The sequence below is a fragment of the Gorilla gorilla genome, chromosome X (genome assembly GCF_029281585.2).
Source record: "Gorilla gorilla gorilla isolate KB3781 chromosome X, NHGRI_mGorGor1-v2.1_pri, whole genome shotgun sequence".
NCBI classification, from domain to species: domain Eukaryota; kingdom Metazoa; phylum Chordata; class Mammalia; order Primates; family Hominidae; genus Gorilla; species Gorilla gorilla.
The window spans coordinates 9,883,947-9,903,587 of NC_073247.2; the positions used below are offsets into that span (position 1 = coordinate 9,883,947).

General features: G+C 43.7%; 1 pseudogene; it reads right to left on the reverse strand.

Moving 5' to 3' along the window:
• Positions 1 to 4,360: 4,360 nt before the first annotated feature.
• Positions 4,361 to 19,393, reverse strand: LOC129530181 (fatty acid-binding protein 5-like; annotated as a pseudogene).
• Between the last annotated feature and the right edge of the window lie 248 nt (positions 19,394 to 19,641).

Here is a 19,641-nt window from a genome sequence, read left to right on the forward strand (position 1 = left end):
TCTAGTATGGTATGCACACACTCTGTGTGTGTTGCGTGGAGTATGTACTTTATGTGTGGTGTGTGCATTTAGTGTGATGTCTGTACCGTGCAGAGTGTATGTGTTTAGTGTGGTGTGTGTGTGTTGTGTGTAGCGTGTATTTTGTGTGTTGTATGTGTGTTGTGTGTTATCTGTACTGTGTGTAGCATATGTGTTTAGTGAGGTATGATAGCGTAGTGAGTATGATAGAGCGTATCATGCTAATTACACAATACACATACTATGTATACGACACAGACAGCACATGCTACACAGTGTGCTCTACACACAGACCACACAAAACATATACACTATGCACAACACAGATGGCACACAACACACACAATACATACTACACACAACACACACAAACCACACACACTATGCACAACACAGATGCCAGACAACACACAAAACATACTACACACAACACACAGAATACACACTACACACAAAACACATACTGCACACAACACACAGAATACACACTACACACAGCACACACAAGCCACACTAAACACATATGCTATGCACAACAAAGATGCCACACAACACACACACATAGAACACACAAAATATACACAACACACACAAACCACACTAAACACGTTATGCACAACACAGATGCCACAGAACACACACATAAAACACGCAAATACATACTATACACAACACAGCACAAACCACACACTGCACACACAAAATGCACACTACACACAAACCACACAAACCACACTAAACACATACACTATGCGCAACACAGATGCCACACAACACACACACAACACACAACATACATACTACACACAACACAAAATACACACTACACACAAACACATACTGCACAAAACACACAGAATACACACTACACACAGCACACACAAACCACACTAAACACATATGCTATGCACAACAAAGATGCCACACAACACACACACATGGAACACACAAAATATACACAACACACACAAACCACACTAAACACATATGCACAACACAGATGCCACAGAACACACACACATAAAACACGCAAATACATACTATACACAACACAGCACAAACCACACACTGCACACACAAAATGCACACTACACACAAACCACACTAAACACACACACACTGCACAGTACAAACACCACACTAAATACACATATACACAAAATACATAGAATACAAAACACAGACTGGCCTCACAAACCACACACACTATGCACAACACAGATGCCACACCGCACACACACATTTAACACACAAAATACACACTACACACAGCACACACAAACCACACTAAACACATATGCGCAACAAAGATGCCACACAACACACACACACCCAACACACACAAACCACAGTAAACACATACACTGTGCACAACACAGATGCCACACAACACACACACATACAACACACAAAATACAAACCACACTAAACATATATCCTGTGCACAAAACAGATGCCACATAGAACACACACATGCAACACACAAAATACCTACTACATATACACAACACTAAACACAGACGTTATGCACAACACAGATGCCACACAATACACACACAAAACACACAAATACGTACTACACACAACACAAACCACACTAAACACACACTATGCACAATACAGATACCAGACAACACACACTTACCACACAGAAAATATACACTACACACAACACACACAAACCACACTAAACACATACACTCTGCACAGGACAGACCTCACACTGAATACACACACATAACACATAATATACAATTACACACAACAGACACAGACGTCGCTAAACACACACACTCTGCACAGGACAGACACCACACTAAACACACACACACACACACAAATGTGGTAGGTCACCCCCACATCATGAGCCCCAAGAGCCAGTTGATTTCTGCCTGAACAACGGTTGATTTGAAGGAAGTTACGATGAATTAAGATGTGGACATCTGGCCGGGTGCGGTGGCTCACGCCTGTAATCCCAGTACTTTGGGAGGCCGAGGCACGTGGTGGTCACGAGGGTTGGATCCTCATGAATGGGATTCATCCCTTATAAAAGAGACCTCAGTCCGGACGAAGGGGCGCCCACCACCAAGCCCGGCTCATTTTTTGTATTTTTGGTACAGACGGGGTTTCACCGTGTTGGCCAGGATGGTCTTGATCTCTTGACCTCGTGATCCGCCCTCCTTGGCCTCCCAAAGTGCTGGGATTACAGGTGGGAACTACCATACTCAGCTTCTCAATTTTTTAAAACTGAGATTAAGTTTGCACGGCATGCAAGCAATCATTTCAAAAGTGAACAGTTCAGGGACATGTGTGTGCATTTACAATGTTGGTGTACATTTACAATGAGAGGGATTGGGGGTGTGACTGTTTAATAGGTTTCCTTCTGGGGGAGCAAAATATTCTAGGAATATAATTTTCCAGAAGGAAACCTATTAAACAGTCACACCCCCAATCCCTCTCTCTCAGCCCCTGGCAGTCACAACGCTCCTTTCTGTCTCTACGAATTTGTCTGTTCTGCGTTTATTTTTTAATAGACTTGCTTATACATAGAAAAGAATTTCAAAGTTTGGCCACTGCTGTTCTTGCTGCTGGTGGCTATGGGGTCTTGATACGGGTAACATCAGGGTTCCTGAGGACATCTGACTTCTGTTCTTTTTTTTTTGAGACAGAGTCTCGCTCTTGTCACCCAGGCTGGAGTGCAGTGGTGCGATCTCAGCTCATTGCAACCTTTGCCTCCTGGGTTCAAGCAATTCTCCTGCCTCGGCCTCCCGAGTAGCTGGGATTACAGGTGCCCTCCACCATGCCTGGCTAATTTCTGTATTTTTAGTTGAGATAGGGTTTCACCATCTTGGCCAGGATGGTCTGGAACTCCTGACCTCAGGCGATCGACCCATCTTGGCCTCCCCAAAGTGCTGGGATTTCAGGCGTGAGCCACCACTCCCAGACTGATTTATTTTCTTTAAACAAAGCCCAGGGGCCACCGTGAGATTATGTCACCTCTCTGTGGTGTTTTTCCCCTTTTTATCCAATATATTGCATTTTGAGACACATTTCTAATGTACAGAAAGAGATGTTCATGCTTCTTGCACTTTTTTTTCAGAAGTTACCCTAAATCTATGTGTCTTGGCCTCTTAAAACAAAACAAAAAAACAAACCTACACTTCCATAGTTGAAAAACTGGACTGGTTTTGGGTGGTACCACACACGTCTCACAACAAACACAGTTGAGAATCAAGCGGCTGTTTCAATAGCTCATAAATGGTGGTGAGAAAAGCCTGTTTGTAACCACTTCAGCATTTGAAATTAAACTCATCATTTAAGTATTTCTAAAGGTAATCATTTGGTCAACAACAGCAAAAACCATTCCCTTTCTTCCCTGCCTCCCTCTTTTCCTCCCTCCTTCCTTCCTTCCTTTCTTTCTTTTCTTCTTTCTTTCTTTTTCTTTCCCACGGGGAAAGGGGTGCCGTGAATGTAGCCCATATAGACCTAGAAGAGAGATGATCATCCATCATCTCTCTCTCTTTCTCTATCTATTAATCTATCTATATATCTTACCTATCTATGCATCTATTATATATATGTATCTATCTATATCTATTTATGTATTCTATGTATCTATTTTATCTATTTATATCTATTCTATGTATTATATCTATGTATCTATATCTATTTATGTATTCTATGTATCTATTTTATCTATTTATTCTATGTATTATATCTATGTATCTATCTATATCTATTTATGTATTCTATGTATCTATCTATTTTATCTATTTATATCTATCTATTCTATGTATTATATCTATGTATCTATATCTATTTATGTATTCTATGTATCTATTTTATCTATATCTATTCTATGTATTATATCTATGTATCTATATCTATTTATGTATTCTATGTATCTATCTATTTTATCTATGTATCTATATCTATTCTATGTATCTATTATATCTATGTATCTATATCTATCTATTCTATGTATCTATTATATTTATGTATCTATGTATGTATGTATCATCTATCTTATGTGTTATATCTATTATCTATCTTATCTATCATCTATCTATTGTATCATCTATCTATCATCTATGTATCTATTATATCTATATCTATCATCTATGTATCTATCTATTATATCTATCATCTATCTTATCTATCATCTATCTATTATATCTATCATCTCTCATCTATGTATCTATGTATTATATCTATCTATCATCTATCTATCCATCTATGTATGTATGTATGTATCTGTCTATTATCTATCTATCCATCTATCTATCATCCAACTGGATTATCAATATTCATGCTCCCACACATATTTCACTCTCTCTCTCTCTCAACCTTGCCAAAAGCAGGCAGAACGCAGCAGGAAGTGACTCCCTCCCGATCCTTTGCCCCGAGGGGCGGACACCCACCCGTAGGAAGCTGCATTCCTGGGGTCTGTGGTCATGTCACCGTCAGCAACGTGGTACGCGGGCTGGACAAGAGAGTCAATTTACGGCTCTTTTGTGCTGAATATCAGAAAAGCCGATCATTCAATTATCTCAGCGTTACCTTTCACTGGCATTATTTCATTCCTTGAAATGGCTTTTCATTCCAATTATAGGTTTTCATGGAGAAATTGTTGGATAATGTAATAATATTTGCCTCCTCCTGTCCTCTGAGGGCGATGATGAATGTTTAATAAGACACCAAAGTTGCAAAACCATTATGCACTTCTCAAAAGAGAGATGCCATATAAATGAATAATAAGAATAAATTATGCAACTGTATTGGGTAGAAAAAAAAATCAATTGCTGTGTTCTTCTAGTGGCCAGCGATCTACTTTATGTGCTGGATTTTAGAGTTAATTAATTAAGTTACGTCCTGTATTAAAAAAACAAACGTGTCAGCTTTTTTACATTTTTTGCTTTTCCTGCCCTAATAGCGTGACGGTTCTATGGGGTGAGGTCCCCTACATCCTGATTGAAATGAACCATTTCCCGGTGAAGCTCTGAGTTTCCACTGGAGGGAAAATGGTGACTGTCTCAAGAATTAGCCTGGGAGACCCTGAAGAGCTTCAGAATATGCCACATATATATATATTGCAGGGACCAGGTGGGATGGCTCATGGCTATAATCCCAGCACTTTGGGAGGCCGAGGCAGGTGGATCACGAGGTCAGGAGTTCAAGACCAGCCTGACCAAGATGGTGAAACCCTGTCTCTACTAAAAATACCAAAAAATTAACCAGGCATGGTGGCAGGCATCTGTAATCCCAGCTACTCGGGAGGCTGAGGGAGAGGATTGCTTGAATCTGGGAGGCGGAGGTTGCAGTGAGCCGAGATCACGCCACTGCACTCCAGCCTGGGTGACAGAGCGAGACTCTGTCTCAAAAAAAGAAAAAAAAAAAAGCAACAGCTACGGAGGCTGAAAGGTCCCCTCCTTCTGTGTTTGACTGGGAATGTCAGCAACCTTTACACATGATTTGTTTTCTCTGAGGTTGATCAGGAAATGGAAGCCACCTCATCCATGGAACTTACTCCAAAACTCTAATACTCAACATAGGAAGAGCTTGGAGCCGATGGTCTGTTGGGAACTGGGTCATTACTCCCCTTGTTTCCTCGAACCTTATTCCAATTTTCCTGGGTGTTCCAAGCTCAGAGAAGGAAGGACCTTCGGAAATGATGCTACAACTTAGGGACTTCCCTCCAGTCATAGAAAACTGTTGTTTTTGTTTTTTGGGTTTTTTTTTTGCAAGACACGGTCTCACTCCGCTGCCCAGGCTGGAGCACAGTGGTGCAGTCATGGCTCATTGGAACTTCAAACTCCTGGGCTCGAGAGATCCTCCCACCTCAGCCTCCAGAGTAGCTGGGACTACAGGTGTGCACCACCATGCCTGGCAATTTTTTTGTTTTAATTTTAATTTTTTTTTAGAGACAGTCTTGCCTTGTTGCTGAAGCTGGTTTTGAACTCCTGGGCTCAAGTGATCTGCCTGCCTCAGCCTCCCAAAGTGTTGGGATTACAGGCATGAGCCACCACTCGGGCTATAAAACCAATTTTGAAAAGAGGGGTTGTGTGAATAACCAGCAGTTGAATTACCTGCCAAAGACAACCTTTTGCTTCTCTTTACCTAGGGGTGGCCCTGGGGTCCAATCTCAGCCAATGGAACGGAAGGTAAATATACAAGAGGAGGTGTGGCTAGCACGGCCCCTCCACCTCTACTCCGTTCCTGTCTCTTAGTGTGGCTGTGATGCCCGGATCAGCAGCAGCCTCCTTGCAACCTTGAGGCCACGTGGTGGTGAACAGAAAGGACCTCGGTTACTTGTGGTGTAACTTGAGGCTGCCGTCTGCAGACTTGAATATGAGCACATTAGTTCCTTTCCCTACAAGACCTGTGAGTCAGGTGCCTCGTGTTTTATTTCTTACAAGAGTTGTGTTTCTTTCCAAAGGTGATTTTGGATTAGAGAGAAAGAGAGAGAGAGAGACAGTAGTGTGCCTAGGTCAGATTTTACAAAATATCACTACTTAAGATACCAACGTAGAGATGAGCAAGTGTCCAAGTCCTGTTCATATATTTTGGCCAACTTTCTTTTTTTCAGTTTTTGTTTGTGTGTTTGTTTTATTTTACTTTGTCCTAGGGTACGTGTGCAGAACGTGCAGGTTTGTTACATAGGTATACACGTGCCATGGTGGTTTGCTGCACCCATCAACCCGTCATCTACGTTAGGTATTTGTCCTAATGCTGTCCCTCCCCTTGCCCCCAACCCCCCAACAGGCTCCAGTGTGTGATGTTCCCCTCCCTGTGTCCATGTGTTCTCATTGTTCGACTCCCACTTATGAGTGACAACATGCGGTGTTTGGTTTTCTGTTTCTGTGTTAGTTTGCTGAGAATGATGGTTTCCAGCTTCATCCATGTCCCTGCAAAGGACATGAACTCATTCTTTTTTATGGCTGCAGAGTATTCCATGGTGTCTCTGTGCCACATTTTCTTTCTCCAGTCTATTATTGATGGACATTTGGGTTGGTTCCAAATCTTTGCTGTTGTGAATAGTGCCACAATAAACATACATGTGCATGTGTCTTTATAGCAGCATGATTTATAGTCCTTTGGGTATATACCCAGTAAAGGGATGGCTGGATCAAATGGTATTTCTGGTTCTAGATCCCTGAGGAATCGCCACACTGACTTCCACAATGGTTGAACTAGTTTACATTCCCACCAACAGTGTAAAAGCGTTCCTATTTCTCCACATCCTCTCCAGCATCTGTTGTTTCCTGACTTTTTAATGATCGCCCTTCTAACTGGCATGAGATGGTATCTCATTGTGGTTTTGATTTGCATTTCTCTAATGACCAGTGATGATGAGCTTTTTTTTCCACATGTTTATTTGGCCAACTTTTTGATATGTTTCAATATTAGGACCAAGATATCTTCTTCTTATTATTATTATTTGAGATGGAGTCTCGCTCTGTCACCCAGGCTGGAGTGCAATGGCACAATCTCAGCTTACTGCAACCTCTGCCTCCTGGGTTGAAGCGATTCTCCTGCCTCAGCCCACCGAGTAGCTGGGATTACAGGCGTGCACCACCACACCTGGCTAATTTTGTATTTTTAGTAGAGATGGGGTTTCACCCTGTCGGTCATGTTGGTCTCAAACTCCCGACCTCAGGTGATCTGCCCGCCTTGGCCTCCCAAAGCGCCCGGATTATAGGCGTGAGCCGCCGCGCCCGGCCGTCTTATTATTTCTTTAAAAACCAATGGCAACTTTAACTGCCCTTCCCCAATCTTTGCTCCAATTTCTTCCCTGCGGTACCATGTCATGATGACTCTACTCTGTATGGCTCAAGACCTTCTACTAGAGCCTCGGCAGATCGCCTGCAGGGTGGTTTATGCTGCCCTTGAGGAAGACTCAGTGCAAATGTCCGGGGAGATGGCGGAATTCGTCGTGCCTCTGAAGGGCCCACCTGGTGTCCCCAGAGCTGCTGAAAGATGGGTTTCCCTATTGCATTGAAATTGAAGTTCTTTTTTAAAAAAATACAAGGGACTCCTAGGGGCAGAGGGAAAGTACGGGTCGGCTTCTGTTCCTTGCTGTTTCGGTGAAGGGAGAATTTTGTGAAGAACTCAGCGTTTGTGTGTGTATTTAAATCTACCTATATATCTGCCATTATCCATCTATCCTATCTATTATCTATCTATCTATCTTTCTGTCTGTCTGTCTGCCTATCTGTATCTAATCTATCATCTCTATCATTTATCTAATCTATCATCTATGTATCTATCATCTATCTGATCTATCTAATCTATCATCTATCTATTCATTCATCTATTTATCTATCTATTCTATCCATCTATCTAATCTGTCATCTATCTATCTATCATCTATTATGTATCTATCTGTATCTATCTATTTGTATCTAACCTATCATCTCTATCTATCATCTATCATCTATCTAATCTATCATCTATATGTATCTATCATTTATCTGATCTATCTATCATCTATCTGATCTATCTAATGTATCTATCATCTATGCATTCATCTATCTATTTATCCATGTATTCTGTGCATCTATCTATGTATCTAATCTATCATCTATCTGTCTATCATCTATTATGTATCTATCTATATCTATCTATAATCTATCATCTCTATCATCTATCATCTATCTATCTAATCTATCTATCATGTATCTGTGTATCTATCTATCATCTATCTGATCTATCTTCTATCTATTCATTCATCTATCTATCCATCTATTCTTTCCATCTATCATCTATCTATCTATCATCTATCTATCTATCTATCATCTATCTATCTATCTATCATCTATCTATCTATCTATCTATCATCTATCTATCTATCTATCTATCTATCTATCTATCTATCATCTATCTATCTATCTATCTATCTATCTATCTATCTATCTATCTATTACCATCATCTATCTATCTATCTATCCATCTATTCTTTCCATCTATCTATCATCTATCTATCTATCTATCTATCTATCTATCATCTATCTATGTATCTATCTATCTATCTATCTATCTATCATCTATCTATCTATCTATCTATCTATCTATCTATCATCTATCTATGTATCTATCTATCTATCATCTATCTATCATCTATCTATCTATCTATCTATCATCTATCTATCTATCTATCTATCTATCTATCTATCTATCTATCTATCTATTACCATCATCTATCTATCTATCCATCTATTCTTTCCATCTATCTATCATCTATCTATCTATCATCTATCTATCTATCTATCTATCTATCTATCTATCTATCTATCTTATAATTTATAAGCCATGTTTCAAATAATGCAAAGCAGTGTGTATAGCGGCTTATGCCTGTAATCCCAGAACTTTGGGAGGCTGAATTGAGAGGATCACTTGAGGCCAGGAAGTCGAGGCTGCAGTGAGCTATGACTTTGCCACTGCGCTCCAGCCTGGGTGACAGAGTGAGACCCTGCCTCAAAACAAAAGAAAAAAACAGAAAACACACACAATATGAGGACAGCACTATACAAAAAAACAGAAATTAGAATGTAATTGAGGAAAAGACTGTTTAGACGCTGGAGAATCGGGCCCTTAGAACGTAGTTAATTACACAGTGCCCTTTCTGGTCTTTCCTTCTTTCTTTCTCTTTCCTTTCTTTCTTTGAGTCTCACTTTTCTTGCCTTTCTTCCTTCCTTCCTTTGCTTTCTCTTTCTTTCTTTCTTTCTTTCTTTCTTTCTTTCTTTCTTTCTTTCTTTCTTTCTTCCTCTTTCTTTCTTTCTTTCATGGACTCTCACCTTCCTTCCTTCCTTTTTCTTTCTTCTTCCCTTCTCTTCTTTCTTTCTTTCTTTTATGGAGTCTCACCTTTCTTGCCTTTCTTCCTTCCTTCCTTTCTTCCTTCCTTCCTTTCTTCCTTCCTCCCTCCCTCCCTCTTTCCTTCCTCCTTTCTTTCTTCTTTCTTTCTTTCTTTTTCTTCCTTCCTTCCTTTCTTTCCTTCTTTCCTTCCTTCCTTCCTTCCTTCCTTCCTTCCTTCCTTCTTTCCTTCCTTCCTTCCTTCCTTCCTTCCTTCCTTCCTTCCTTCCTTCTTTCCTTCTTTCCTTTCATGGAGTCTCGCTCTGTCTCCCAGGCTGGCTGTGGTGCAGTCTTGGCTCACTGCAACCTCCGCCTCTCGGGTTCAGGCAATTCTCCTGACTCAGCCTCCCCTGAGTAGCTGGGATTACAGGCACCTGCCACCCCTCCTGGCTAATTTTTGTATTTTTAGTAGAGATGAAGTTTCACCATGTTGGCCAGGCTCGTCTTGAACTCCTGACCACAAGGGATCTGCCTGCCTCGGCCTCCCAAAGTGCTGGGATTACCGGCGTGAGCCACCGCTCCCGGCCCTGTTGAGTTTCTAATTAGCCTTTCCAAAGGAGACCATGAGATACGCATTTATCTCAGTGAGTAGAGGGATGCTTTGAGCTCTTGAGTTCTGTCTTGTCCCTTGTCCACGAGGAATTTCTGTGGATAGATTGTGAGGGAAGCCTGTGGCTCTTTTCTCCTGGTAGCTATCTTTTTTTTTAGGAGTAAAATAGGAGGCAGGGTTGTCTGAGACAGTTCCCAGCTTGAATTTTTCCCTTTAAGTCGTGTCCTGTATCAGCCAATGCTGGATTTCAGGTAGGCGGCTGGGTTGAAACATGGATAAATGAATAAGTGGGTGAGTGATTGACATCGGGGACCAGTTGGGGTGGCAGGTGAAGGGGCTTAACCTCCCCCGCCCCCACCTCAGCCTGTATAATATTATTTTATTCTTCTAAGCTAACGTGAGTTTCTCTCTTTGGGGCTTATCTCTTTTAAAGTTTTGATGTATGTACGCTTTCTCCATCTTGCTGTCTTTGTTCACCTGTAACAATGTATTTTGTTCGATATAAGGTGCTTTGGTGTTTCGTTTTATTTTTTTAAGTTTGATTCTCCCTTTTCCATTTTTCTGTCTCCGTGGCGGAGTCCCGGGACCTCCCCAGGGATGGGCGAGTCACAATATCTGTGGCCGACTGGCCCATCTGTCTTCCTCTCCTGCGTTTTTCAACGATGGTCCATTATGCAAACGATCCTGGTCAGAGACAAGGAATAATATCAGATAAGGGAGAATTATAATGCCATAAATAGAAGAAGGCTTTTTTTTTTTTTTTTGGAATATAAACTGGATCTTTTTTTTTAATTTTATTATTATTATCTTTTAAGTTTTAGGGTACATGTGCAGGTTTCTTACATATGTATACATGTGCCACGTGCTTTTTGTAACATGGTGATACTCTCTTAGAGACAGGACCACACTCCCTTTATTCGTTTTTCCCTGGTATGTTATTAGTTTTGTTTCTTTTTTTTTTTCAATTTTACTTTAAGTTCTGGGGTACATATGCAGAACGTGCAGGTTTGTTACATACGTGTACACGTGCCACGGTGGTTTGCTGCACCCAACAACCCGTCATCTACATTAGTAGCTGAGATTACAGGTGCCTGCCACCATGCCGGGCTAATTGTTGTATTTTCAGTGGAGACAGGGTTTCACTATGTTGGCCAGGCTGCTCTTGAACTCATGCCTGTTATCCCAGCACTTTGGGAGGCTGAGGCGGGTGGATCACGAGGTCAGGAGATCGAGACCATCCTGGCTAACACGGTGAAACCCTGTCTCTACTAAAAATACAAAAATTAGCCGGGCGTGGTGGCGGGCACCTGTAGTCCCAGCTACTCGGGAGGCTGAGGCAGGAGACTGGCGTGAACCCGGGAGGTGGAGCTTGCAGTGAGCCGAGATCGCACCACTGCACTCCAGCCTGGGCGACAGAGCGAGACTCCGTCTCAAAAAAAAAAAAAAAAAAAAAAAGATTCTTATTTGTGGGTGACAGAGGGATTCAGAAGGGTCACCTGGCCACTTTTGAACAACAATCCTGAGAACTCTACCCAGTCTGGATGGCTGGCAGCTCAGGAGGGTGAAACTCCAATGGTGTTGGAAAAGCTGAAGAATTTTTTTTTTTTAGGCACAAAGTCTGAACTATCTCATGCATTCTTGTAACACCTTGGAAGATGACTTTCCAGCCATGTTCTGTTATTAGAAAATAAATTAGAAAAATTCTTGGTGAGTGTTTCTGCATATTCCAGGCTACACCTCCCTACCGCTCCCCCCCCTTTTTTTTTTTAAAGCCAGCCTGACTCTGACCTTTGGTAACCTCACATTCTTTGCTCAAAAACATGTGATATGAACACAGATGGCTTTCATGCCAACCTAAGTGGTATCATATGCCTCCCTGAAGCCCCCGGCTCCGGCCAGCCAATTTGCACTTTTTTGCCGCTGAGGAATTGGTACGACGTGCAAACAATTCTGCCTTATCAAAAGCAGGACACCTTTTAAACTCTGTGCAAAGTCCTCATATTGGCTTGATGAATAGCTTGGACATGCACCCACACACAGGATGTTTTGACTTGTGGGTTTAGCCTTGGGATCTGGAGGTTTTGGTTTCACCTCAGCTGACATCAACCAGAGATGGTGGGCTGAGAAAGGAATCGCTCTTCTGAAAATGAGGCATTTCCAGAGCTCAAAGGGAAAGGAAAAGGAAGTCAGTGTCTTCCCTGGTTGACGAAGTACGGGAGGTTTCTTTTTCTTTAGGAGTACCTGTCCTCAGGCCTCCCCCGATCTTACGGGACATTTGCAGACCTGGATTTTTCTGGGCAGAATTTATCTCAGTGTGGCTGTGATTGACAATGAGAGTCCAAACACAAATAAGTAGAAATATCTTAAAGAACTTAAACAAATTGACAAGAAAAAAAAACAACCCATCAAAAAGTGGGCAAAGGATATGAACAGACACTTCTCAAAAGAAGACATTTATGCAGCCAACAAACCTATAAAAAAAAGGCTCATCATCACTGGCCATCAGAGACATGCAAATCAAAACCACCATGAGATACCATCTCATGCCAGTTAGAACACGATCAGTAAAAAGTCGGGAAACAGCAGATGCTGGAGAGGATGTGGAGAAATAGGAACGCTTTTACACTGTTGGTGGGAATGTAAATTAGTTCAACCATTGTGGAAGACAGTGTGGTGATTCCTCAAGGATCTAGAACTAGAAATACCATTTGACCCAGCCATCCCATCACTGGGTATATACCCAAAGGACTATAAATCATGCTACTATACAGACACATGCACACGTATGTTTATTGCGGCACTATTCACAACAGCAAAAACTTGGAACCAACCCAAATGTCCATCAACGATAGACTGGATAAAGAAAATGTGGCACATAGACACCATGGAATACTATGCAGCCATAAAAAGGATGAGTTCATGTCCTTTGCAGGGACGTCGGTGAAGGAAACCATCATTCTCAGCAAACTATCACAAGGTCAGAAAACCAAACACTGCATGTTCTCCTTCATAAGTGGGAGTTGAACAATGAGAACACATGGACACAGGGAGGGGAACATCACACACCAGGGCCTGTCGGGGGCTGGGGGAGCTAGGGGAGGGAGAGCATAAGGACAAATACCTAATGTAGATGATGGGTTGATGGGTGCAGCAAACCACCATGGCACGTGTATATCTGCGTAGCAAACCTGCCCGTTCTCCACATGTACCCAGAACATAAAGTATAATTTAAAAAATAAATAAAGATAAATTTGTCAAGTGTCCTTTCTTCTCCAACTGGCAGAGCACCTTCCCTTTCTATTGCATTTTTTTCCTCATCTTTCTGCAAGGATTCTCTCTTCCAGGAACAAGCCCTCTTTGGCAGTGGAGCTCTGGGGCCATTCTTATCCAGAACAGACATGCCTGGGCAACTAGACATAGAGAAATTATGAGTTTTTTATTTTATTTCACGGACTATTTATTTTTTAGAGACAAAGTCTTGCTCTGTTTCTCAGGCTGGAGTGCAGTGGTACAATCAAAGCTCATGGCAGCCTCAACCCCCTGGGCTCAAGGGAATCCTCCTGCCTCAGCCTCCCAAGTAGCTGGGACCACAGGCACCCACCACCACGCCCGGCTAATTTTTTGTATTTTTAGTAGAGACGGGGTTTCACTGTGTTAGCCAGGATGGTCTCGATCTCCGGACCTCATGATCTGCCTGCCTCGGCCTCCTAAAATGCTGGGATGACAGGCATCAGCCGTCACACCCAGCTCAATTTTTTATTTTGAATGAGAGAGCAAAGTAGGATTGTCAGTGAGGTTCTATTTTGCCGTAAGAGGAAAAGAAAACATACCTGCAGGGATAACCACCCTCATTCCATAGGAGAAAGTCATTTTAGGTCGAGCTTGATGGCTCATGCCTGTAATCCCAGCACTTTGGGAGGCCGAGATGGGTGTTCGGGGGTTGGAGACCAGCCTGGGCAACATGGTGAAACCACATCTCTACTAAAATACAAAACATCAGCCAGGTGTGGTGGTGCATGCCTGTAATCCCAGCTACTCGGGTGGCTGAGGCCTGTGAATTGCTTGAGCCCAGGAGGTGGAGGTTGCAGTTAGCAGAGATCGCACCACTGCACAGCCTGCTTGGCTGTTTTATTCTCTGCAGCTCCTCTGGTCCTGGTGGGTTCATTTCTTTGCTCCCATCTCAGTGAGATCTGACCCACACATGAGGGCCCTGACAACTTTTCTTCGTGATTCCGTATTTTAAAAGTAAATGTCGTTTCTGGGAACTTTTAATACCATTTTGGTTACGTGTCTAATCCACCTGCTCTGTCTTTCTTTCTTTCTTTCTTTCTTTCTTGCTTGCTTGCTTTCTCTTTCTTTTCTTTCTTTCTTTTTTTTCTTTCTTTCTTTTTCCTTTCTTCCTTCCTTTCTTTTTTCCTTCCTTCCTTTCTTCCCTTCTTTCTTTCTTTCTCTCTTTCCCTCTCCTTCCTTCCTTCCTTCCTTCCTTCCTTCCTTCCTTCCTTCCTTTCTTTCTTTCTTTCCTTCCTTCCTTTCTGTTTTCTTTCTCTTTTTTTGGCACAAACACATGTATTTATTTACTTTTAATAATAAATAAACACATTTATTTATTATGTACTTATTTTTGTAAATAAGTAAATAATTATTTTTGAGATGAATCTCACTCTGTCCCCAGGCTGGAGTGCAGTGGCACGATCTCAGCTCACTGCAACCTCTGTGTCCCGGGTTCAAGCGATTCTCCTGCCTCAGCCTCCCGAGTAGCTGGGATTACAGGCATGCACCACCACTCCTGGCTAACTTTTGTATTTTTAGTAGAGATGGGGTTTCACCATCTTGGTCAGGCTGGTCTCAAACTCCTGATCTCGTGATTCTCCCGCCTTGGCCTCCCAAAGTGCTGGGATTACAGGCGTGAGCCACCGTGCCTGGCCACACATTTATTTATTAACCAAAGGGATGATCCTAATTAATCCAACACTTTGAAATAGCTGCATGGAAAATGGTTGTGATAAAGATAATTGAACACAGTAATGAAAAAATAAAGAAGCAGTATGCAGATTTGCTTCATTGGACTGAGCATGTTTATTCTCGTAGTTAATGGCTGTCCAAAGTGATGATGGGATTTTTATTTATTTTATTTTATTTATTTATTTTTTTGAGACGGAGTCTCACTCTGTCACCCAGGCTGGAGTGCAATGGCAGGATCTTGGCTCACTGCAACCTCCACCTCCCAGGTTCAAGCGATTCTCCTGCCTCAGCCTCCCGAGTAGCTGGGACTACAGGCACCCGCCACCACGCCTAGCTAATTTTTGTATTTTTAGCAGAGACGGGGTTTCACCATGTTGGTCAGGCTGCTCTCAAACTCCTATTCTCATGATTTGCCCTCAGCCTCCCAAAGTGCTGGAATGACAGGCCTGAGCCACCGCACCTGTCCATGATGCTGGGATTTTGATTCTACTTGTTCATAGATGTGAGTAGAGGTGACTTTGCTCATCACACAGTCTGACACTAATTTCCCATCTTTTGGTTTTCTTGTTAGTCTGAGTTTTTCTGTCCTCACCTGCGGTTTCTTCAAACTTCTCTCCCAGGGTACAGGAACACTGTCTTCTCAAAGTGCCCTCAGTTTTTCTGGTGAGACTTTTGCCATCACAAGTCACGATACAATCTGGTTCGGCCATTGAGTCCGTTTTTCCCAAAGCGATTCAGACTCCTAGTTCCTTCACATAGTCATCAAAGCGTTTGCTGTCCACCAGGTGCCATTTTCCTTCCAGCTGTTGGATGGGGGCCAGTTCCTTAGAAGGGCGGGGGTCTTGGAGAGACGGATGAGGCTTCCCGGAGAAAGGTGGGTTGGCCCTGACCTGAAGGGAGGGTGCAGCCTGGGGCAGGGGAAGCGGTCCATGCTGGGTGCATCCATGCAGAGATAATATGGGGTGATCATGATTCTTTCCATGAGGGTCACGATGAAGATCATCTTGGTTTTTTTTTTTCTTTTTTTTTTGAGACACAGTTTCGCTCTTGTTGCCCAGGCTGGAGTGCAATGGCACAATCTCGGCTCACTGCAACCTCCACCTCCCGGGTTCAAGCGATTCTCCTGCTTGAGCCTCCCGAGTAGCTGGGATTGCAGGCATGCACCACCACGCCCGGCTAATTTTGTATTTTTTTTTTTAGTAGAGACGGGGTTTCTCCATGTTGGTCAGGCTGGTCTCGAACTCCTGACCTCAGGTGATCCACCCGCCTCGGCCTCCCAAAATGCTGGGATGACAGGCCTTAGCCACCGTGCCCGGCCGATCATCTTTGTTTTATGCATTTCTGCATTTTCCAGTTTGCGCCCATGATCGTACCTCCATTTAGAATTGGAACGTGTCTGTGGAAACCAATCCACAAACACAGACAAAAATGAGGAAGAACTTACGGGATTTGTTAAAGTTTTAATGTACGGGTGCCGTATCACCAGAATGCCACTCTTACATGTGTACCCAAAAGAATTTTTAAAAGGTACTCAAGGCCGGGCGCGGTGGCTCACGCCTGTAATCCCAGCACCTTGGGAGGCCGAGACGGGTGGATCACGAGGTCAGGAGATCGAGACCATCCTGGGTAACACGGTGAAACCTCGTCTGTACTAAAAATACAAAAAATTAGCCGGGCATGGTGGTGGGCGCCTGTAGTCCCAGCTACTCGGGAGGCTGAGGCAGGAGAATAGCATGAACCCGGGAGGCAGAGGTTGCAGTGAGCTGAGATCGTGCCGCTGCACTCCAGCCTGGGTGACAGAGCAAGATGGCGTCTCGAAAAAAAAAAAACCAAAGGAGACTCAAACAAGGACTGTAGGACAGTGTTCACAGCAGCAAGTTTGACGGTAGCCAAAAGATGGAAAAAAACCAAGGGTCTGTTGATGGATAAATGCAATGTGGTCCATCCATGCAGTGGAATATTATACACCCATGAAAAGGCAGGAAGCTAGCTCTGACACAGGCTGCAGTGTGGATGGACCTGGAAGACATCACACTCAGTGACAGAAGCCGGACACAAAAGGCCACGTTGTGTAGGACTCCATTATATAAATGCAATGTGGTCCATCCATGCAGTGGAATATTATACACCCATGAAAAGGAAGGAAGCTAACTCTGACACAGGCTGCAGTGTGGATGGACTTCAAGGACATCACGCTCAGTGAGAGAAGCCAGACACAAAAGGCCATATCATGCAGGATTCCATTTATATAAAATGTCCAGAACAGGCAAACCCACAGAGACAGAAAGTGGATTTGTGGTTGCCAGGGGCCGGGGAGGGGCTGGGGACTCACTGCTGCCTGCATACAGGGTCTCTTTTTGGAGTGATAAAAATGTTCTGGAAGTAAATAGAGGTGGTGATTGCAGAGCATTAAACATCATTCAAATGGGATTATTATTATGTTTTTTTTTGAGATGGAGTTTCACTCTTGTTGCCCAGGCTGGAGTGCAGGGGAGCGATCTGAGCTCACTGCAACCTCCACCTCCCGAGTTGAAGTGATTTTCCTGCCTCAGCCTCCCTAGTAGCTGGGATTACAGGCGTCCGCCACCACACCCAGCTAATTTTTGTATTTTTAGTAGAGACGGGGTTTCACCATGTTGGCCAGGCTGGTCTTGAACTCCTGACCTCAGGTGATCCGCCTGCCTCGGCCTCCCAAAGTGCTGGGATTATAGGCATGAGCCGCCACTCCTGGCTTCAGATGGGGAATTTTATGCTATGTGAATTATATCTAAATAAAAAAGTTAAAGAAAGAAAAGGAATGAAGGAAGGAATGGAGGGACAGAGGAAGGGAGGAAGGAAGGAAAGAGGAAGGAAGGAAAGAAAGGGAGGGAGGAAGGAAGAAAGGAAGGAAGGAAGAAAGGAAGGAAGGAAGGAAAGGAAAGACAGAAGGAGAGAGGGAGGGAGGAAGGAAGGAAGGAAGGTAGCAAGGAAGGAGAGAGGGAGGGAGGAAGGAAGGTAGGAAGGAAGGTAGGAAGGAAGGAGAGAGGGAGGGAGGAAGGAAGGTAGGAAGAAAGGTAAGAAGGAAGGAAGGTAGGAAGGAAGGTAAGAAGGAAGGAAGGAAGGTACCAACGAAGATAAGGAAGGAAAGAAGGAAGGAAGGAAAGAAAGGAGGGAGGGAGGAAGGAAGGAAGGAATGGAAGGAAGGAGAGAGGGAGGAAGGAAGGAAGGAAGGTAAGGAAGGAAGGAAGGTACGAAGGAAGATAAGAAGGAAGGAAAGGAAGGAAGGAAAGAAGGAAGGAAGGAAAGAAAGGGAGGGAGGAAGGAAGGAAGGAAGGAGAGAGGGAGGGAGGAAGGAAGGAAGGAAGGAAGGAGAGAGGGAGGGAGGAAGGAAGGAAGGAAGGAAGAGACAAAAATAAACCCAAATAGGGAATGTCCACCTTGGAGGCTGATGTTCACGTCCACAGGTCCTGCCTCCCCAGACACTTACTCAACTCTGAAGCCTTCACTGGTAAGACAGCAGGGGTGGGGGGACGGCGGAGTCTTTGATCAGAAGAGGGCTCAACAGGCAAGGGGACCTGGTCCTTGCAAAAACCTTGGACTGCAGTACGGGCCGTGGGATGGGCCTCGTGTGTGGCCCGCACCCTTTTCCCCGTCAGGGAAGCTCAGGAGGGCCTTTTTCAACGTCTCTTTATCTGACAGCTTTCATGCATCCTAAGACAGCAAGCAGAATTAGATCAAAGTCTACGAGGCCCTGTCGGCTCGGTGAGGAAGGCGAGCCAGCTTGTATCTTCATAAGAGAGGTGACAGTTGGTTTGAACTGGCGTTGGGCCACGGAGGGCTGGGCAGTGCAGAGAGGACTGGCGACGAGGGCTGGGATTCTTGGCTTTCCAGGAGGAACAGCCCTGCTCCCTTCTGTCCACTTGCCTCCTTCCTGGGTCTCTTTCCCCAGTAGGTGTGGTTCCTTGTGTCCTGCAGGCCACAGTGCGACCCAGGGCTTCGGAGCACGCGTTGATAGTCCTGACTTTTGTCTGACATCTATGCAGAAAACGGAGAGCATCCCCTCAGACAATGGGATACTGTCCCTCAGGTGCTGACCACACTCTGCGACTTGTCGTGATGGATAACAGGTGTGTCTGCAGCTTGACCTTGCACCTGAGGCAGCCGCAGAGAGGTGGAGGAAGGAGGAGAGGAATTCCAAAATTTCACTGGAGCAAGTTTAGCCCAGCTGGCTGCTGGAGAAACGGTTCTCCTGGATATTTTGGAGACTATATGGAGAATGAATT